The sequence below is a fragment of the Aotus nancymaae genome, unplaced genomic scaffold (genome assembly GCF_030222135.1).
Source record: "Aotus nancymaae isolate 86718 unplaced genomic scaffold, 86718_ANA_hifiasm-v0.15.2.pri h1tg000008l, whole genome shotgun sequence".
NCBI classification, from domain to species: domain Eukaryota; kingdom Metazoa; phylum Chordata; class Mammalia; order Primates; family Aotidae; genus Aotus; species Aotus nancymaae.
In genome coordinates, this window is record NW_026988419.1 from 19,122,967 (window position 1) to 19,145,875 (window position 22,909).

Below are 22,909 nucleotides of genomic sequence, written 5' to 3' on the forward strand. Positions count from 1 at the left end.
CTCTGACCCTCCACTCCCACTTCCATCCAAATCTGCGATATCCAGGAGTCAAGGCTTTAGCCTCCCAGGCAATGCAATATCATCAACGAACACTTTTTTTTTTTTTTTTTAAGTAACAAAGTTCTTCTTTAGAGGAATAGAAAAAAAAGTCTGTCTTGGAGGTGTATAGCCTGTGTCTTGGGAACTAGAGACTAGAATAGCAAGTAGAGTTACAATAGCTAGTATAGATTCAAGAGCAAAATATATAAATTTTATTAAGTAGGAATCTCCCAACAAAATAGCCGTATATCACCATTTTGTCACTTGCCTCATATTTAAACATGAATCTACAGTCAAAGGTGTAATACACATTTTAGGAAAATTCAGTCTCAGTTTAGATGTGAGCAGTTTATATGGGAGGTAATTTCTAGAAATGCCAATGTGAAAGTGGTGAAGTGAGACTGGGGAAGGAGACCCTTAATCGTCTTAAGCTTCTAAGAGCTCTTCCCCTAGACTTCTACACTGCATTTCAATAGAAGTAAAGGCTGGCAGACCTGCCACCCTTAATCACACTCCTATAGATGGCAGGCAAGGTATGGAGGAATCTTTCGGGAAGGCATAGCTTTTCCTTAAATACGATGAAACCCCCACCTAAGTCGTGTTCCCCACTCCTATTTCAAGGATCAAGACATTTTCACATGTAATTTCTAGAATTGGAAGCCTTTAAAAGGGCAAGGATTTTCTTTGTTGAGGAGCTCAGCTGTTAGGCAACTACGCCACCACTGCTGCTGCTGCTCCTTGCTGAATGAATCACCCTTTCCTTCCCAGTTTGGTGTTCGAGAGGTTTGTTTCCTGGCCTTTGCTGCTTCAAGACTAGGAAGGGAATGAGGCTCAAGCCTGTGTGCATCTGAAGCAGAATCCCACTGGGAACTCTGGCAATTCAGTGAGAAATCCCCCCTCAGAGTGATTCCAGAGAGGGGTAAGCATCCTGTGGTTTTCTCTGCCCAGAAAATGAAAGAGAAAGACAAGGTAAGGCAAGCAAGACAGGAAGGAGGAAGGGAGAAAAGAAAGGAAGAAGGAGGAGAGAAGGAAAAGAAAAAAAAGAAAAAAAACATTGAGAAATGGAACTCTTTCAGGGAGTGGCTCAAGCTTCCACAGTAAAACTCAGATTAAATTCTCCAATAGATTTGCAAAACCAAAACAGAAACAAAAAAATAAAAACAAAACAAAAATTCCCTCAAAACCTTCATTAGAAAAGAACAGGATATTACATACAAACTAAACACAAAAAGCTTGAAGGAACCCTTGGAATTTAAAATAATACTTTTACAAATCTATGGATGCCTTAGAAGAAAAGTCAAGAATTTTTATGAAAAAAGGAAAATATGGGGAGAAGGAAATGGGAAACTCTAGGATAAAACAAATACACACTCGTTATATAGGAAGGGAAATGTAATTGTAGTTAACTACTTGATTGTTAGTGAAAAATATCAATAATCTGTTTATAGTTCCGTTATTTAGAATCCTATGAACAAAGCTTGGCAGGAAACTAAATGTTATTAACCTTGACAATGAAAAGTAGAAATGGCAGTTTGGGAGTAGACAGGGAAAAGTGGAATGAAAAGGGGAGAGACAGTGGCATCTTCATCTTACCAAATGGGGAATCCAAAATTTCTACAGTTTTGTAATTAGAAATAGGGCCAGGTGCAGTGGCTTGTACCCATAATCTCAGCACTTTGGGAGGCTGAGGTGGGTGGATTACGAGGTCAGGAGTTCAAGGCCAGCCTGGCCAACATAATTAAATACCGTCTCTACTAAAAATACAAAAATTAGCCAGGTGGGATAACATGTGCCTGTAGACTCAGCTACTTGGGAGGCTGAGGCAGGAGAATTGCTTGAACCCAGGAGGCAGAGGTTGCAGTGAACTGAAACCACATCATTGTACTCCATCTTGGGAGACACAGTGTGACACAGTCTCAAAAAAAAAAAAAAAAAAAAAAAAAAAAAAAATCTAAGTATATTATTTAAAAGTGCACAAAAGTAGTGATAACTTAAGCCCTTACATTAATGGGCTTTTTAAACAATGTGAATATAGTATCTAATAAGATTTTGCTTGAATTACGTTAAAGAAAAATGTGGTGAATAGCTGCAAATTCCTTGAAATGCATTCACCAGAAGAGAAACAGGCTATGTGCCATCTAGTTGAAAACAGGGCTTACTTTCAGTTCATGACTGTCTCCAAGGCTGTTCAATAGAAATATGTGTTGCCTATCAAACTCACTATTATAGATAATTTATAGTTTAAGGGCAAATGTTTGTGATAACATCACATGACTAATTAAGAGATAATTATTTTAAGGTTCCAGCATGGTACATTGGCACAAACTCTGGACTTTGGTTCAAGATTAGAAATCAGAGGTACAAAGCCAAAATCCTGGTTCCTTCACTGACTTGGCAGGAGACCTTAGGCAGTGCCATCAGTTTTGCTCTAGCAACTTTCTCTGTATCTCTAGTCAGGAGACTGTTATTCCTGTTTACAAATATGAGGGTCAAATATAGTAATATGTGTGAAAATGATGATTATGATCTTTGATTTCTTTGATCATTCTATACATGCAATTACTTTGTCTAAGTCATTCATTAGTGGATTTCTGAATTGTTTAATACATATAAAGGACTCCAGATAAAGTTCAGTTAGAAATTAAACTATCTGATTACATTGGATAAATAATATCATTTTTCTTCTTAAACTTATTAGAGAATTCCTTAACAATGTTAAAATAGCTATGGTTTGAACAGTGAATCATTAATGTCTTTAGATACACAGAATAGATATTCTGAATATTTTCAGTTACATTTCATTGTGGCAGAAGTCCACATATTTGAAAAATATTTTATAAAAATATGCTTATGTGCTGGTATTTGTTGCTTCAGAGAAACATGTTGATCTTTACCTTGTTTTACAAAATCACTTTTCTTTTGAGATGGAGTTTCGCTCTGTCACCTAGGCTGGAGTACAGTGGTGCGATCTTGGCTCACTGCAACCTCCGCCTTCCAGTTTCAAGCGATTCTCCTGCCTCACCCTCCTGAGTAGTGGGGATTACAAGTGTGCACCACCATGCCTGGCTGATTTTTGTATTTTTAGTAGAGACAGGGTTTCACCATGTTGACCTGACTGGTCTCAAACTTCTGACCTCATGATCCACCTGTCTCAGCCTCCCAAAGTGCTGGGATTACAGGTGTGAGCCACTGTGCCTGAACAATTTTATATTTTTAAATAAATAAATAGATAATTTTCTCCATTGAACATTAATAAATATTAGAAGAGAAAATTTCCCATCATTTTAATCACCCAGACATAACCTCTATTAGTATTTTAATGTATTTCTACTCTTTCTATATACTTAGGCAGAGACTTTTTAAAATTTGGAAAATTTATATTCCATTATTCACAAAACATTGTATCACAAGCCTTTATTTCATCAACATGTTCCTTAGAAATATTTTTATTAGCTCCATAGTAGTCAGCCAAATGAATAATACATATTTTAAACTTGACTCAACATTTATGTTACTTCTAACTCTTGATATTCCAAATTTATTATAACATTTTCCATGATAAATAACCTACTATATAAAGCCTTCCCTTCATTTTTGAACATTGCTTTAGAAAAAAATTCCTAGAAGTAAAATTATTGAGTCAAAGCATGTGATGATTTCTAAAGGTTTTGATATGTATAGATAAATTGCTCTGCAGAAAGATACAATTTGTAGTCCCAAACAGAAACCATAGTATCTTCAAACATTGGGTATTAAGATTTTAATAAATTCCTAATAATAATGTAGGAATTAAGGGTATAGGAGACATATAAATCTCATTTTGATTTGTATTCCTTTGAGCTGTTTTGTGTTTCTTAGCCATTAGTATTGTTCATATGTGATTCTGTATGTTGGTCTCTTTCTCACCTTCATTGGTATTTTTGTATTATAGATCTATAAAAACTTTTCACATGCTAGAAATATAAATCTTTCATCTATATACTTGTTTGATTTCTACATTTTTACCCAAATAAAGGTCACTATATATCTTTAAAGTGGAAGGGTAAATTTTAAATATGTCTATAGGAAACAGCCTTTTCAAAGACTAAAGATAGAAACATGAGATAATATCTTTCAAATTCTTCATTAAACTCTCCTTCCTGAGAAGTTGTTATTGTTGTTAGAATTAATCCTATGTATAATATTTTCATACATATTATTAAGCAATAAAGCCAGATTACTGGATATGGAAACAAGAGAATCATCTTCCCAGCACTCCATACTACCCCGTTGGCCCCCGTGCTTACCTTCCCCACCATTTCTAAGAAATTTGGAGATTTAAAAAAGTCTCCAAAAACTAAAGAACTAGTTTGGAGCCTGGATCATGTTAAACACTCTTACTGGAACATGGATCTATAGGAACATTTTTTTAATAATTTGATCTGTCCTTCTCTTCCCACCATTCTTAGGTTTTGCTTTTTTTCTTTTAATGATTGGGAATGACATTCAATTAAATACAGGGCCAGAACATAACCTACAATAAAGGATAATTTTATAAGACAGTTAAAATTTTCTCAGTCATTTTTTCTACGGTAACAATGCCAATTAATTTCTTAATTCATTAACAATGTAACAGAAGAAAAGACTTTGAAAACACTGTGCTTTGTGTAGATGTCTTTTAATTATAGCTAATTAAATACTGTGCAAGAGCCTGATTATACCTTTGAGTATTTCTTAATCAGAAAAAACAAGAAAAGGAACAAAACAAGGCTTGTAGTCATGAACACATGGAACAAAAGCTGATTTCAGCAACTCTTGATTAAAAAACCCAAAATTGCAAAAAAGAGAACAAATTATAGAGTAGCACAGGGGAGTATTCTTTAAATCTGTATGCTGATTCTCCATGGAGGTTTATGTACCACTGTTTGTTTTGGTTATTAGACAGAATCTCAAGTAAACCCAAGTAGAAATCACACTGCTTCTAAAATTGAAGAGCAGAGCCAGTGGGTAAACAGTTTCAGGGCGAACTGATGCAATACTCCCTAAAGTTAGGAATGCATTTTTCCAGATGGCCACTGTGCATATGGCTGGGGCTACTTCGGTAGCCAAAATAGGAAATGAGAACACAGTTCTTTCCAGTGAAATCAACACTGTCCTTGAGAAAAGAAGTTACACAGAACATGTCCGTGGGGATGGAGGTGGACAGGAAATAGCATTCCTGTCTATCAAGACATCTTCAATTTAACTAATTATGATATCTTTAAGTGTTCAGGCCAAATTTATTTTGGGATTTTAGGCGAACAAGGCAGTGAGCTAAACTATGTGCTGGAAATTCACAGCTCAAAATTGGTCTTGTCTGTCTATCCTCTTTCATCCTGGAACATTGGGTGAATTACTTGATCTCTCTCTGATTGTTTCGTCCTGGGTAAAATGGGAATCACATCTCCAGGCTGCCCAACAGGCTTGTTGTGAAGATAAAATAACAAATGTTATGAAGTACTTTACAATCATGAAGCACTGGCTTGTGCTTCCCAGGACTTGGAGAGAATAACCAACAATGCCAGTTCATGCTGCGGACCACGTGTTGGTCGCTCCTAGGGAAGACGTCCCTATTGATACTGGGACGTATATTTCCAGCTTTGTTCAGGCCCTGCCCCCTAACAAATCCTTTGGTGGTTTTTCAATTCATCTTAATTAAAGAATAATTTACTGGCCTGTGTATAACCAGCTTGGCTGGAAGCTGATTTTTGCTGGGTAAATATGCTGAACTTCTCAATAAATTTCGGCTCCCCAAAATGGCAGACACGTGCCGTAGAAAGAAATTATTTTGCCCTCTATAACTAATGAGCAATCAGATGGAGACTCTAAATACTTAGACATGGACAGCAGCCCATCCATGTCAGGAGTTTGATTCATCTTAATAAGCACATGGGTTACAGGAAGCTAGTTTCAACATCCGTCATTCCAACCAAACTATCTTGCATTTTCTGTTTACCTGGTACACTCTGATTTCACCCTTCTCTTAGGGAAATGAAAGCAGCTAAAGCTATTCAAAACGATGAGTAAAGAACCTTTCTATCTTTTTATTTTAAAATCTGTATTCTTTTAATTTTTGTTTAGTACTTTAGCCATCTACCCAACTGGCCCTATTTGTGCCCCAAACCAGTGACAATTTGTATAATGTACTAGACTCTCAGCTGTTTTCAAGGCTAGCCTGATACAGCTTGTTTTAGCCTTTGTACAAATGTAAGTGGTCTTCTTGTAGTCAACAAATTGTGCTCCTTCCCTGCAGAATAATCTGTCCACAGATGGAAGAATTTTAAGGGAATATCAGGAAGCTGCTGCTGATAGAGCCAACAGTTTAATGCTAGCTATATGATGTGGTGAGAACAAATCGATTAGGACAGAAGTGATATAAAAAAAAGCAACATACTTGTATCATATTTGTCCCATCTCTCAACTATGCTACATGGAAGCAGAAACTTTGATGATTTCTGTTTTTTTTTCCTTATTTCTGGTTTTACTTTTTTAATTTTCCTCTAATTGTGTATGTAGTGGAATTACCTAAGTTTCTCAGTAAAAATGCAGATTCCTGAGATTTATTCTAGCCCTACTTAACAGAATCACTGCTATTATAGCTGAGAATTTAGATTATAAAAAAGTACCCCAGGAAATTTTAATGCTTTCTAAATTTTGAGAACAGTTAGCCTAATAAATCTTTGGCCACATTATTACTTTCATGAGTTCTAAGCCCTTTTCCCTTTGTGTCTACTCCTCAATAAAAAATACCAAAAATTATATTTTACTATGGCCTTGGTATCAAGATGAATATATTAATATTACATATTAAAACATTTTCTTCAACCTAAGTTTACATTTTTTTCTGATTAAAATAAATTAAAACATTTTCATGGGCCTCTGAAAGTATTTTGGGCTTTAGGCACTTAGCCTCCTGTCTCCTGAGTAAGTCAGCTCGAAATGAATCAAGGACCTGTCAACTTAGAAAACTGGTAATCTTAATATTTTGAAGATTTGGATGCTAAATGTTTTATTTCCATAACATATCATGAAGAGATCCAGGTCAGAACTCCTGCTGGAGTTCCAGGGATGCAGCTTTCCATGAAGATAATTTGCAGGTTATTCTTGGGTTTGGTGCTATTTGCCTAAATATGAAGGTAGCTCGTTTTGAACTGCCTTCTCAATACTAGCAAAGGCAAAAATGGGGAAGATATTAGGTCTCAGCTTTGTTAAGCATTCCCATCTTGTTTAGGTGATGCATGCTAATAAATGCACACAACAACTACATACAAATAGAAGCTTATGAAATATGAGATTATGGTAATATCAAATATTAGGTCCTGGTGTCGGCCATCTGGGGAAGCTTTTTACTGGAAGCAGGAAAATGGAAGGAATGAGAAAGGGAAGAAGAAAAACACAGTCTAGTTAAGGAATTTCATTGTATGAAGCAGGAATGACTTTCACAAGAATTTCTAAGAATAAGCAACCAAGGAAAAATGACCTGGTGTTACACAAAATAGAAGAGACTGCAACCGATAGAAGAGCATAAAAATAACAATTTTACATCATTAGGAAAGAAGACTAGGTTTCATTTCAGAGTTTCGACAAGGCAACTAGCAGCAAACTGTGTTCAATAATGGTTATCACCTTTTTTTTTTTTTTTTTTTTTTTGAGACGGAGTCTCGCTCTGTCACCCAGGCTGCAGTACAAGGGTGCTATCTTGGCTTACTGCAACCTCCGCTTCCCCAGTTCAAGTGATTCTTCTGCCTCAGCCTCCTGAGTATTGGGGCTACAGGTATGTGCCACCAAGCCCAGCTAATTTTTGTATTTTTAGAAGACACAGGGTTTCATCATATTGGTCAGGCTGGTCTCGAACTCCTGACCTTGTGATCTGCCCACTTCGGCCACCCAAAGTGCTGGCACTGTGCCCAGCCAATAGTTATCACTTTTATGCTTTGTATTTACACTTACTGTTACACTCTGCACTAACCAAGTGCCTTACATAATAATAGCTGATATTTATTGAGAACATGCCAATATTTCAAGTTCAGTGGTAATACTCATTGAAGCTGAGACTAGATAAGGAGAAAAAATAATGAAAAATATTGAATAAGGAAAAGCAGCAGTGTTTAATTGTTTTGGTTATTGATCTGTAACAAACTACCCCAAAACATGGTAATCTAAAACAATGACATTTATTTAATCACAATCATGCCATCTGGGATGACTTTGCTGGGGCATCCCACTCATCTTACTGGTGGCCACTCATGTGACTGCAGCCAGCAGGTGAGTCAGTGGGGAGCTGGGCTTAGCTGCAACCTTGGACAGCTGTACTTCTCTTTCCTTGTAATCTCAGGGCTGGTCCCTCTGTAAATAGCCTTTCCTTGTGGCCTCTCCAGCAGGGTAGCTGGACTCTTACATAGTGGCTCAGAGATCCTAAGACAGCATGTGTAGCAGCAAGTAGCCTTTTTAAGGCCTAGGCCTAGGACTGGCACATTCTGTTTTGTTTGTTTGTTTTTGAGATGAAGTATTGCTCTGTTGCCCAGGCTGGAGTGCAGTGGCGTGATCTCGGCTCACTGCAACCTCTGCCTTCCAGGTTCAAGTGATTCTCCTGTCTCAGCCTCCCAAGTAGCTGGGATTACTACTGCTCGTGGGCCCACCATCACTCCTTGCTAATTTTTGTATTTTTAGTAGAGATGGGTTTTCACCATGTTGGCCAGGCTGGTCTTGAACTAATGACCTCAGGCAGTCTACCTGCCTTGGCCTCCCAAAGTGCTGGGATTGCAGGTGTGAGCCACTATGTTCTGCCTATTGTGGTTAAAGCATATTTAAGATGGAAATGGGGAGGCACACATAGGGCATGGATGTGGGGAGGCATGATTCCCTGTGGCAACTACCAGAGTTGGAGAGAACACGTTTCTTTACCAGGTGGTGGTCACAGTTAGTGCCATACTTTTGAGGGGGCAGGTGGAGTGGCTTATCTGATGTTTAAATTTGTGAAAAAATAACATGTTTGCGACTTGGAAGCATACTTGTTCTATAGAAAAACTCTAGCATCGCCGATAGGGCAGTCTGCTTGATGTCAGAGTTTAGTATTGGCTACTGGCTAATAAACCTGAAGCTACAGCCTCTACTTTGGTCTCTATAAGTAACTAAAATGATACTTTGCTTCTGTCTGCTACTGTGTTATTTCATTTCTCAATTCAAGGAAGACAGATTCTGTTTATAGGCCTCCTTAGAGATTACAACCTGATGAGATTAGAAATTATGACCAATGGGTCACAGTTTCATCAACAGTGAGTGATGAAGACACTGAGAAAGGTCTTATATAACCTAGCGAGGACAAATAATTAACAGAGCAGTAGGCCTTCAAAATCATTTGGTTAGAGACTGGAGGTTGGTCATTTATTTGCACCTCTTAATAATCAAACCTGGGCTTAGTCGTCTACCTGATGTTGATTCTCTCCTTCAACTTTATTAATAAAATTCTGATCTTGTTAAGGACAGCATTGTATACAGGTAAAAAGACATTTTCTAGCCTTTGTTGCAGATGAAGGGGCCATATGACCCAACTGACTAAGGAGAGGTAAGTATGAGTTGTTAGATGAGACTTGTGGAAAGGTCTTCAGAAGCTGGCAGCAAGGGTAGGGAGCTGGAGAACAGATTCAGATGGGAAGGACCTAATTTGCCTTTTGTCCTACAAAAGGGGATACAGATGAAATGGTTAGAGTTGCAGTGGCCATATAGTGACCATGAGGTCATCTTGAAGATGAAATCCATGTGCAAAGAATGGCAATGCAAGAAAGTAGGAGGCCAGACCTTGATGATACCATAGAGCCCTTGTACCAGCTTCTGATATTTGCTCCTTGACTTTAACTAAATGAAGGAAAGAAAATACACTATTTTACTGAAGCTCCTATTTTTTAAAATGTTTCCATTACTAGCTGAATAAAGTTTCTAACTTACCATTTTATCAGAGCGGAAAAATAATAGTATGTAGTTTATGCTATTCCTAAGATAGATGATGCCATTTAGGTGAAATATGTATCCAAAATTGTGTGGTAGAGGTTTCTTATGTGTGTATATGTCAGAGATTTTTCATGTAAGATACATCTTTCCATCAGAGCACTAATACTTGTTCTTGCCTTTGCCTGATGCAATTTTCTCATGAATATTCAAAAGGCATGTACCCTTCCTTCACTGGGGTTTCTGCTCAAAGGTCCACAGCTCAGAAAGGCCTTTGCCAATTGTCCTATCTATAATAATAACCCCTATCATTCTCTATAAATTCATTCTCCCTACTTTTGACATTTTTTACTTTCTGATTGGCTAGTACGGTATTATCTCCTCAGTGCTCAGAAAGGTGCCTGACACTTTGTAGTGGCTCAGTGAAATTTTGTCAAATGACCAAATAAATAAATAAATGCAAAGCTAATGCCCATTTGATTCTGAAATTTTTCTGAGTAAACTACCAATGAATCAATGAATCAATGAATGAATAAAAAATGTCTCATAACTCATCACAAGTTGAGAACTTCAGATAGACTGTTGAACTTCTGAATAGTCCTGTGCCTTTTAAAGAAATATGTCTGTTTTAAGTGTTCAGTGTAACTGGTGGTATCTAAACTTGATGGCAGTTTTTCAAACTTTGCTATTTCTTCCCTTAAATTTTATCTGAAAGAAATAGAATGGTACGATATAAGCCTCAGAAGGCATATGAAGGTATTCATAAATCCCCTCTATGTTGACTTGGTCATGCAGTACCTAATTTTTCTTAGACTGATATACTCTATGTCTTTTTGATAATAAAATGAATTATTTGATAATAAAATGATAATAAAATGAATATATCTGCTCATGGTTTTTTTTACACACATAAAATCCAGTGGCAGATATATATGTATATGTACACATATATAAGTACATGTATGTTTAATATATATACACATATGAAAATATGTACATATAGATGTATAATATGTACACATATAAAATATGTATGTATAATATATAAACACATAAATATACTTATAGATATATAACTTATTTTTCAATATCAGGAACATAGAACATATCAAAAAAGTCACCTACTTTTTTTTATGTATTACAGTATTCATATGGCATTTCAAAGTCATAAAATTTTCATGTATTTTATGTTAGCCAAGGAGAAATACTCAGAAAAAGAAATATTGGGGATTCCAGCATGCCTAGAGACAAGGCTTCAGAGATCTTGGCTTTTCTCTGTGGGTAGGAAGTTCTGGAAATGGGGGTCATTGAACAATAGGCCTCTGATACTCCACAAAGCGCTGTGAAACCACACACTTTGTGTCTTTTTCCTCTGGATGATGCATAGTGACAGAGATGCCACGGATCCATCAGAGTTCTTCTCCATGTCCATCGTGTAAAGTGGTTGTTAGGAAGCAGCTGCCCAGAACCTACATTTTCTAGCACTTCTGAAACATCTAAGTGGCATCCCAAGTTCTTGCCATGTGAATGTGAGCAGAGTGATGAATGGCCAGGCCCAGAAACATCTCCTAGGTGATTTTCCACCCTTTTTCCCACTGTGGACTGGCTGGATTTTCATTTCCAGAGTGACCCCAGGAAACATGTTGAAGCAGGGGAGCCTCTGTTAGGTTCAGTCACGTGATGATTACATTCATCATGTCAGTCACATGATGAGCAGAGCATTTCTCCCCCGACTTCTGTTTGACCAGGCCACAGAGATTTGGGTTTTTTATTTATTATAGCACCTAGCACAACTTTAAGTAATACACATATACTACAGCTTTAACAGAAGTTGTGAACTTACTATCATTATTGAAAGAGGGCTGAGCAGAGAGCAGTGATTCTCAAAGTGCAGAATCTTTGTGGGACAAGTTTGTTATGAATACAAATCCCCAGGCCTCCCTTCCAGAGATTCTGATTCATTAGGTCTGGGATGGGGCCCAGAAACAGGCATTTTCGTCACCACTCCAGGTTTTTGGATGCACATTTAGAGAAACACTGATAAAGAGAGTGAATTTACAGAAATAGCAGCTGGGAATTTGAGTTTTGAAATGGACAGCAGGTTATATACTGAGCCAAAGTATGAGCTGAATGAATTAGAAGTCAGTGAATAAATGGCAAAATCAACAAAGAAAAATTCCATACTGCAGCAATGAGTATAATACTTGGGTACCTATGAACCTACCACATGTGAAGAAGGAAGATATCTCAGAGATGAGGTTGTAAAAACTGTCTGAAGTCTAGAAGAAAACAGTTGAGTTTAGAAAGGCAAGAGAGGATAGTTTGAATATAGACATTTACAAACAGAAAGCTTTTTTAAACTGGCATAACAACATTGAAACAGACTACTTAAGGGAAGCGATAGTTTTGAAGCCAACGCTGCTATCAGCACTCTTTCACCTATCACTGAAGAACTATATGTGGAAGGGCAAGAGCTTAAAATAAATGTTTATTTTTTTCCTTTCCAATACACTATCAAATAAACATGTTACACGCCTACAGCCAAAGATTATTCTTGGATCAGATCTTTTCCAATGCTCTAAATTTAGCCAGCTGAACTTTTGTAAGTACCAACTTATTCAACCTTTTGAAATACAGGATTTGCTCTTTATTATTATTATTATTATCATTTGGAGTCTTGCTCTGTCGCCAGGCTGGAGTGCAGTGGCATGATCTCAGCTTACTGAAACTTCCGCCTCCTGGGTTCAAGTGATTCTCCTGCCTCAGCTTGCTGAGTAGCTTGGATTACAGGCACACACCACCATGCCCAGCTAATTTTTGTATTTCTAGTAGAGACAGGGATTCATCATGTTGGCCAGGATGGTCTTGATCTCTTGACCTTGTGATCCACCCACCTTGGCCTCCCCAAGTGCTGTGATTACAGGCGTGAGCCACCGTGCCTGGCCAGGATTTGCTTTTTAATTGGAAATCTGCATCTCATTTTAACAATGGAACAGAACATTCTTTCTTTTCAAAGAAATATGGTCTTTTATATTGTATACTTAACATAGTTTAAAAAAAGAGATTGTAGCAAAGTGTGAAAGGACCAAAATATACAAGTACACACATGCACATATGAAAGACCATGACAAATACACCTCCGTTTCTGATTAATTGGAAGCCATAACATGCATAGTCTTAGGTGTTAACACCACCAAGTTTTTGCTGAGAACCAAATACCTGGTGAGAAGAGAATCTGAAAGAAGTGCATTTTCAGAATGAATCATTGGTAAGATTATAACTTTTTGTTTAAAGGAACACTTAATTATTGAAGTTTCAATTGGTCAGTCACAATAGTACAATCAAGTAAGATTTCCCTTCAATCTGTGCTTCCTTTGGGAAAATCAGATGCTCTAGTTAAGAATGTCTTTGCTCTGTACTGTTGAAATAAGACCTCAAAGTGGATGAAGTCGAGTGCTGAACATATACTTAGGAATAGCAAATTAATTAGGAGGTCTATCAATGGTCTGAAAGCTGGTGCCCTTGCAGACTGACAGCTCTGGAGACCTAAGTGTAAGTGATAGTTGAAAAATAATAGAGTGCAGCACACAGATATCATGGTCCAGAAGAGGATGTCTATTATCGTCAGCAAGTTTAAAACCAAGTCATGGAGAGGAAGATGTTTTACACGCTTGCAGTCATTCTATTGCATCTTTCTTTTAAATATACTCATGTGCCACATAAGAAAGTTTCAGTCATTGATGAGTTACTTACATGACTGTTGTTCCATAAGATTGTGATGGCTTATTTTTACTGTGCCTTTTCTATGTTTAGATATGTTTAGATACAAAAATGCTCACCATTGTGTTACAGTTGCCTACAGTGTTCAGAATGTAATATACTCTACAGGTTTGTAGCCTGGGATCAATAGGCTACAATATATACACATACCCTATAGCCTAAGTGTGTAGTGAGCTATGCCATCTAGGTTTGTATAAGCAGAATCTATGATGTTTGCACAGCAATAAAATAGTCTAAGGACACATTTCTTAGAATATATTCCTTGGAATGACTGTATGTAGGATATTCAGCTCAGAAAAATCTGAACTGACTTGGCTTCTCTGAAATATTATTTCCTATAATTTACATGTTATGAAGCTGCTTGTGATGATTTCAGAAACAGGTTATGCTTCTTTTCAAGCATATATCCTTATGTGTAAAATAATACAGCTTGAGTGTGGAAGTTTTAGGGCCTTACATTTCTTTATAAAAAATGGTCAGTGTTTTCAAGGTGAGCAAATACTTTTACAGAGATAATTTATTGGATACAACAGCTCTGTTCAGTAGATGGTGGGAATATATTGGTAGAAATGTACGGTTCTCATTTTACAGATGAGGAACCTGAGACAAGAATAGATTAATTGATCTGCTGAAAGATGGTACTGCCAAACTAGTGGGGCAGTAAGGTTCTCTGGCAGTGGTTCCTAAGTGGTAGCCCATCAACTGGGAAAAACTAATGATCGAAAGGATTCAAACATGATGTTTGAAAGGAATCCTGGATTTATTATCTCAGCAATTAACAGATAATTGAAATCATTCAAGTTAAGAAATGTTTGCTGAGAATCTATTCTGTCATTTACAATGAAGCAAAGATGAGACAGCATAATTCCTGCCACCAAAAAGATTGTAGTCCTCTAAGAAACCTCTGAGCCGGCGCTCAGACTCACAACTGTCTCAGCAACAAAAAATGGCAGATAATAAGCAAAAAGGCAGTAATGAGGGGTCAGCAAAGGATGGGGAGGAGAGATTTCCTTAGGAGCCTTCATAACTGAATGTCCACAACTCTCAGTGACTTGACAGTGGGAGGAGAGAGAAGTAGCAGAATATTTCCCAATCTGGAGAAGTTTAAAGTCACATCAATATAAAAAAGCAAGAACAATAAAAACCATTGAACCCATCATTAACATGAAAGTATGACATAGTTGTTTATGAAAATTGTTAATAAACCAGACCGCTTTGAAAGCACAACTAAAGACTATGCTGTATTAGAAGGCAGTTCAGGAACGATCAAATTAATGCAAAGACCTTAGAAATCTAAGAGTTGGCCTGGAGGGAAACTTTATTTCATTGGCAAATGAGAACAGCAGCATATTTGTCACATTTCCAGAAAGTTTTCTACCTGAAGTGAAGTGTGCCCTTGAAAGGAAAAACAAGAAGAAAACACCCAAGACACCAAATTAGAAACTTAAAAAAAAAAAGTGCCTAGTGTTATAAAAAAACAGAGTTGTGTAACATTTCAAGGATGAATTTTAAGTACATTCAGTACATTCAAGTCTTGAGGTAGGCAACACCTGCCTAGTTCTGATAATCTTTAATTTCTGGTTTGCCTTTAAGAACCTCTGGGAAAACAGGATAAACAAAGAGGATCTGAAGAGACCTTGAGAGTCAAAGATGAGCTGAGGGGTTTTCCTTCAAAATGGAAGAAACTGTCACAAACATGAGAGGTTAAACAGGCTGACTTGGAAGAGCAAAAAGGCCCAAGTCATTCCTGACTCTCATCTGGGAAACTCTTCAGTGTCATGCAGAGGGTGGGGTCTCCTTGTTTAGTTTGCTGCTAAAATGTTTCTGGCAGAGTGGCTGGCAAACAGATCTATCTTAGCTCATTCTAATAGTCTTGTACTCATTCTGCATGGCAAAGCAGCTGTCTTTGCTAAAAACATTTCAAATCAGAATAATTTGGAAGTACTTCATTTCATGTCTATGAGAGTAAGTTACAATATTTTATTACACCTAGGGCTGGATAAATAATTAAAGGCATTGTAGCAAGAAAGAAAACCTTAGATAAGCAATTTACAGTGTCTCCTGTTCATATGGGAATAAAGTTATGCTGAATAAGCCTGCTATAGTAGATGAGGATACAGTGGGTGAATTTAACATAAAATACAGTAACTATAGCAAAAGGGAGTAGATGTCTCCAGTGATTTCCTTTTGAACCATAGAAAATTAGGAATAGTATTATAGAACTTTGCTGCATGTTAGTTCATTAGCTTATTAGGCACTGTTGTACTATAGTGATTCATTGGGGAGAAAGAATGGAAGAAATAAATGACAGGTGATGAATAATGTAAAATATAACCTCATCCTAGAAACATCTGCAGGTAGGGTCTTAGAGGTACTTTGCTTGCTTGCTTCTTTATCCATGTTCTGCACAGCATCTCCTTTGTCAATAATCTCTTTGTCATCTCAACAGTCTTATTCATTCCCTGAGGTTTAGGTGGCTTTTCACACTTCTCCCTCCCCAGTACCTTAGATGGACAGTTGACAAAGGCCTGACCTCAGAATATCCCCTTTCCTGGTAATGGAGGTAAACACATGACCCAAACTGAACCAAACAGAATTCTCCTTTGTAATGGTACCAGAGCTATTAGAAAAACATTTCCTCTTTCACTGTATTTACTAGGTTGGTGGGATAGAAGACCAATAGTGGCCACCTTTGCTGCAAAAATGCATGAGGGTGGGAAGCATGCATGAGAATGCAATGCAATAGAGAGGAAAGCAGTGCCAAAGGATGGAAGGACCAAGGGACAGAGACATTAAGATAGTTGTGAGCCTCTGGGTCTAGCCATGAATAAATATGACCTACTGTTAGATTTTTCAGTTATATGAACCAATAGCCTTCCTTTTGTTCTTGTTAGCATGGGCTTAGGCTTTGTGTCATTTGCACAAAGATGGCTGGCTAGTCACGTAGCATCTGTGTTAACAGAAATAATACTCATTGAATTAGTCATATTTTATTTAAACCTTGCTTCTCAGAAGCGATGAAGTTCTTCCTTGAAATATTCTTCTGATGTGGCAGGGTTATGTTTTGTTTTATTTTGTGACATTTTGTTATATTTTGCCTAATTTTCTCAGAGAGGTCAGTCTTATCTAACTTGTGCTAGTGTAATTTTAAAAGTTTGACAGATTCACATATGCAGATGTGCCCTATATGAGGAATATAAATTATGATATATTTTATTTAATATTGTTCTCAATTATTTGTCTTCTTCTCCCTGAAAATCAATTCTATTTCCTTGCATCATTGATATAGGGTCAGGGGATTTGCTTTGACCAAGGAAACCTGAAATGAAAGTGATGACCTCCCTGTGTGAGTAAAAGCCCCAACAAACTCATATTCTCTATGTACTGTGAGCAAGAAACTTGGGCTCTTCTCTAGTCCAAGTGTAACACTTTGTTGTAAGCCTCTGAGATGTGGGGTTTGTTTGTTACAGCAGCAAAACCTAATAAACACCAACTGATACATCAGATATACACACTCAAAATTAAGAAAATGATTGCTTAAAGTTAATGACTCATAGTAGCAATTGATGTCTCCTTTAGATTAAAAGTTCCTCTGGTGTATTTATAATATTCAATTTATCAAAAAATTTATTTACACACAATAAGTGAACACATTCATTGTAACATCCTCCCCAATCCTGGAGGTATTCTCTTCTCCATTTTCTTCTTTGGTTGTCATCTCTGGGTTCTGGTTGTTCTGTGCATCTCACAGATACATTGCTATGTGGCTAGACTGCTGATTTGGTGGATCTCTTTGATGCATTATTGTTCTAAGCTGACAGGTCCTCAGCTGCTCTGCCAAACAAATGTCATGAGGTGCTTGTCTCAGTGGCACTGCCGTTTGTGGTGGTGGTTGATGAACTGTGGAGTTCTTTGAACAGCTCTTCCCCATTGTCACACAGCACGCTCCAAGTGCTGTGCATCCCTGATCCCATCCTCTACCTCTGGGAATAGTCATCACACACCCTCTTGCTTCTGGGAGGCTTTCTGCGATTTGGTGGGTCACCCCATGTCATATGGTGTACCCCAGAACGACACACAGAAAATACGCTTTGACTTCTCCTGCTTTGATTTGTTTACTATGTTTAATTTTCTTAGATCAGCTGTCATCATGCTTACTTTTATCCTTCTGTTATTGTATTCACGGTGCCCGATAGCATTTTGAGTTGTGCCACTTTCTCTTTTATATCTTTGGTATAAAAATGTGAAGTGTCAAATAAAAACACAACAACACAATAATGCTCTCCTTATCATTTACCATATTTCTGCAAATTTCAGCTATCTCATAATTGAGAGGCAACCAGAAAGTGAAATTGGAGTGCAAGAGAAAAAGGGGGAGTAGAGTGTTTATTATGTAGCTGTGATTGGGGTAGGAACTATAGTAATTGAGAAGTAAAGATTTTTTCTATTTTACACATGTAGAAATACAACTCAGGAGGTTAAGTAACTTGACTAAGGTGATACAGATGATAGGCAATGGATCTGGGACTTAAACATATTTCCATCTGACTCCAGTGTTCTCTTTCTTCTATGTGATGCTGTTTCTTAGAATTGAATGAAAGGACTCAGGGCATGAAGAGAAATCTATGATTTTGGGGAAGTTACTTCACCTTGCTCCCTAATAAGAGAGTTGAGTAAAATTTCCCCTAAGGTACATACATCTAAAATGGTTATCCAAAAGCCCATGTACTTTATTTAATTTGAGAAAAGCAGAGCTATTACTTTAATTTACTGTCCTTCTCTTACGTATTCTTTGGCTTTGGGATTTAGTCTCTCTTCTTCCTTCGTGGAAAACAGTATTCAGTCCAAATTTAACCCATTGCTCATGCTCTGCATCCTTGATATTCTCATTCAGTTAGAACCATGCACCAAACATTACCCCTTTCTTCTACAGATTTTTCTCCCAACTTACTGTGTCTCCTTTTACACATAACACACTCAAGACTCTCCCATTAAAAAGAAAACAAAACCCTCCCTAATCTATTACCATATCATGAAATTGGCTAACTTTTGGAAAAATTAAAGTGAAATCCATAAAAGTCACCATTTTAGCCATTTTAAAGTCTACAATTCAGTGGCTTTTAGTCCATTCACAGGCTTTTGCGACCTTCAGCATCATCTCATTGCAGAGCACTTTAATCACCCCCTAAAGAAATCCATACCCATGGAGTAGCCACTCTCCCCATCCCCTGGCAACTGGAATCCTGTTTTCTGTATCTATGAATGTACATATTCTGGAAATGTCGTAGAAGTGGAATTATACATGCAGACTTTGTGTTTTTCTTCTCTCAGTTAGCATGGTATTTTCAAGTGTCATTGTGTTGTAGCTGTTGGCTAGCTTTGTAAAGCTTTAGCCTAGTCATGGTGATACCAATTCTTGACCTTCTTTTTCTCTATGTTTAACTTGACTTCTGTGCAACAATGGAGTGCTTGACCTCTCTCTCCTCCTGAGCCTCATTCCTTCCTGGACATCAAACCCAGTTGAGGTTCTTCTTTCATAAACTTGTTTGCAGGTTTATCTGTCTTCTCCTGGCACTTGTACAGTGATATTTTCAAGGGTTTCTGGTAGGGCCCATTTCCCTTGGTACTCTCATTTTGGTCACTTTTATCTGTTCAAGGCTTCAGTTACCATACTCACTCTAATCAGTTTCAGTAGTAGCTACTTATTTGGTTGCCTGATCAGTCCTTCTCCCTCTCCCAGCTTCCCTGCAACCCCCTCCTGCATGTCTTGAGCTTGAGCATTCCCTCCCTTCCCGTCTATATACTTCAATGTGACTTTGAGCAGCCAAGCTCCTGTGACATGATTCAGCCAATTAAATGGTCAGAGGGCAGACATATGATCTACACTGAATCGGTCAGAAACTTTTCCTAGAAATCTGTAATTGGGACCAAAAATACTTAGTGTTTTCAAAAATGTGCCTATTCCTAAGGCACATGGGGCCAGTAGTTATCAGAGGTCATGTTTTAGCATGTGGACTAAGAAACCAAAGAGGAGAGATGATACAAGGAGCCTGAGCCGTTTCAAGCCCAGATCTCAGTCTGTTCTTGGAGCTTGGCTGCATCCCTGCCCTTGGGATCCAACTGAGCCATTCCCAAATATATCATCAGCTCAGAATTTGCTCTGTATATCCATTTGCCTATGAAAACTCCACTCAGCTATTTGTGGCAGACTGGCTGGATGACGGCAATTTCTTCTTCCCAGGTACACAGTTAAACTATTTCCAGCTCTTTTGCACCCAGTGACTAGTTCCTGCCAAATGAATGTGATTAAGGTGATGTGTCACTTCTGGTCTTAGATGCTTAGAGTAAGCGTGCTTTCTTTACTCCCTCTCTTTTTCTGTCCAGTGCTGGACACTGCCAAGGTGACCTTGAAGCCACATGTTAAAAATAGATGGCCCTAAATAACTAAATGGAGCAGAGCACCCTCCGAGCCAACACCAATTGACAAGAAAGAAATTCTTCTGGTGTTAAACCTTGGAGATTTGGGGAGTTCAGCTATAAGAGTTGTAAAAGCATTACTTGCCCTAATTTGCGGTCTCACAGCCACCTCAAATTCAACACACTCACAATCTGCTCTTTCTCTCCAGAGCTCCCTATTTTAGTAAATGGTTCCAAAATCCATTAAGCCAGAAATCTCAGCATCAACTTGACTACTCCGTTTTCTGTAATTTTTGTAATATCCATTGTTTACCCACAGCTATTAATTTAATATATTTAAAATATCTGTACTTTATCCCCTTCTTGTCATCACTACTCAATGCCTTAGTTCTAGCCCTTGGCATTTCTTGCTCAGTTACCATGGTGGCTTTGTAACTCGTCTCTCTACCTCTAGGGAAACATTTTAAATCATTCTTTTCTCTTCTGTTCTAAACTTTTAAAACAAAAATTTATATTCTATTTCTCTCCTTAAAATCTTTTAATGACTCCTTAACATCTTCTGGATTAATAGCTGTGAAATGCCATTTGCCTGTCACTACCACAGACTCCTTCAGAACTGATTGATAAAAACTGATTTCTTTGAGCACTAGTTGATGTAAATATGACCTGCTACTATGGACAAGGCTGACTGCATAAGAGATTGGGAACTGAACCCAAAACAGCTCTCTGGTTAGTATATAGTGGGTAATGAAGTAGCCAAGACTCCAACTCTGCTGCTGTAGTTTGAATATATTACAAGTTGGTACCCATTAAATCTCATGTTGAAATTTGATTCCCAATGTTAGAGGTGGAACCTAATGGGAGGTGTTGGGTGATGGGGGTGGATCCTTCATGAATGGACTGATGCTCTTCCAGGGTGGTAGTGAGTGAGTTCTCTATTAGTTCCTGTGAGAACTGGTTGTTAAGAAGAGCCTGGCACCTCCCTCCTCTCTCTCTTGCTTCCACTCTTGCCATGTGATCTCTGCACTCTGGCTCCTCCTTGCCTTCTACCATGAGTGGAAGCAGCCTGACTCTGTCACCAGATGCCCAATCTTCCAGGCAGCAGAAGCAAGAGTCAATTAAACCTTTTTTATTTCTAAATTGCCCAGTCTCAGATATTCCTTTATGACAACACAAACCAGACTCAGACATCTGCCTAACAGGGTTTTTGTTTTGTTTTGTTTTTTGAGACAGGATTTTGCTTTGTCACCCAGGCTAGAGTGCAGTGGTGTGAACATGGCTCATGCAGTCTTGACCTCCTGGGTTCAGGTGATCCTCCTGCCTCAACCCTCCACGTAGCTGGAATTACAGGTGTATGCTACTATGCCTGGATAATTTTTGTATTTTTTTGTAGAGACAGGGTTTTGTCATGTTGCCCAGGTGGGTTTTGAACTCATGAGCTCAAATGATCTGCCTGCCTTGACCTCCCAAAGTGCTGGGATTACAGGTGTGAACCACCATGGCTAGCCTTGTGACTTCTTGACCAAGTCAAACTCTCTGCCATAGGAAGTTTGAATGGGAGCTATAAAGGAGAGACATAAATTATGACAGCATTACAGAAAATAGATTTTTAGTGAAATCTGTTGAGTAAAGGCATCCATGAACAAAGGCTATGAAGCAGTAGAAACTGGGGTAAGCAGAATCCGTTATGGATGAAGGAGAGGATAGAATTGGTAGGGCAGAAGATATATATGTAGGCACAATAGAATCTAAGACCAAGATGATAAAATATAAGGTATGGTAAGTCCCTGGAGTAGGAGTAATATATACTCATTTTGCATGAGGTAAGTTTTGCTGAAGTAGCCAGAATATCAATGAACCTAGAGCTGCTGTTGTGGGCTGATCAACCTTTCACTTTTCCGTGACACCTGTTTGGTTTATGAGATATTTTCCATGTTTCTTCAGTCCTTTACCTACTCTAATAAAGCCCCATCATTTGAATTAAACTGAGTGTTGCAGTTTGCAACCAAAAGACATGATGGTCTACAAGCACTGTGAACTGCCCTCTGCTTGACCTCCAGCTTCTCTCCTGTGACCTCCACTCATGTCAGATTCTTTGTGCTGGAGTGTACAGCACTCTTGAATGCATTTGCAGGGACTCTTGCTTTTCCAAGGGCAAAAGTTTCATGGAAGGCCCTTTGTCTTTGGCTGACTTCTATTCATTCTTAAAAACAGCTCAGGTGCAAACCCCTTTTGAATGCCTTGCCTGCCACCTTATTCTCTCCTGCATGTTTTAGATTGTGTCAGTCTTCTGGGTCCCCATGGCGCATCTGGCTTGCAACTGTCATATTGCTAATTGATTACACTGTGATATCATTTATTTTTTGTCTTGAGGAGGCTTCCAAACCTCTTAAAAGCAGTAGCTGTGTCTTGCTCACCACTGTAGCCTCAGCAACTGACTAGAGCATGGCACACAGTAGGTGTTTTTTTTTTTAAAGAAGAGAAAAAAAATGGAGAAAGAAAGAGAGAAAGAAAAAAGAATGAAGAAGAGGAAGAAAAAAGAAGAGAAAGAGGGAGAGAGAATGGGAGTATTGCTTTATTGCCCAGGCTAGAATGCAGTCTAAAAATGGGAATTGAAAACCTCTTTTATGCCGATAATTGTGCTTAACAATGGAGACAGGAAGGAATAAGGGAAGAAAATAACAAACAAGCAGCCAACCAACATTTCATT

At 38.1% G+C, this 22,909-nt stretch overlaps 1 protein-coding gene across 2 annotated transcripts in view; it reads right to left on the reverse strand.

Annotated features, from left to right (window-relative positions):
* VWC2L (von Willebrand factor C domain containing 2 like) overlaps positions 1-22,909 on the reverse strand; it is a 175,041-nt gene that overhangs the window by 75,967 nt on the left and 76,165 nt on the right. The window lies entirely within an intron of this gene.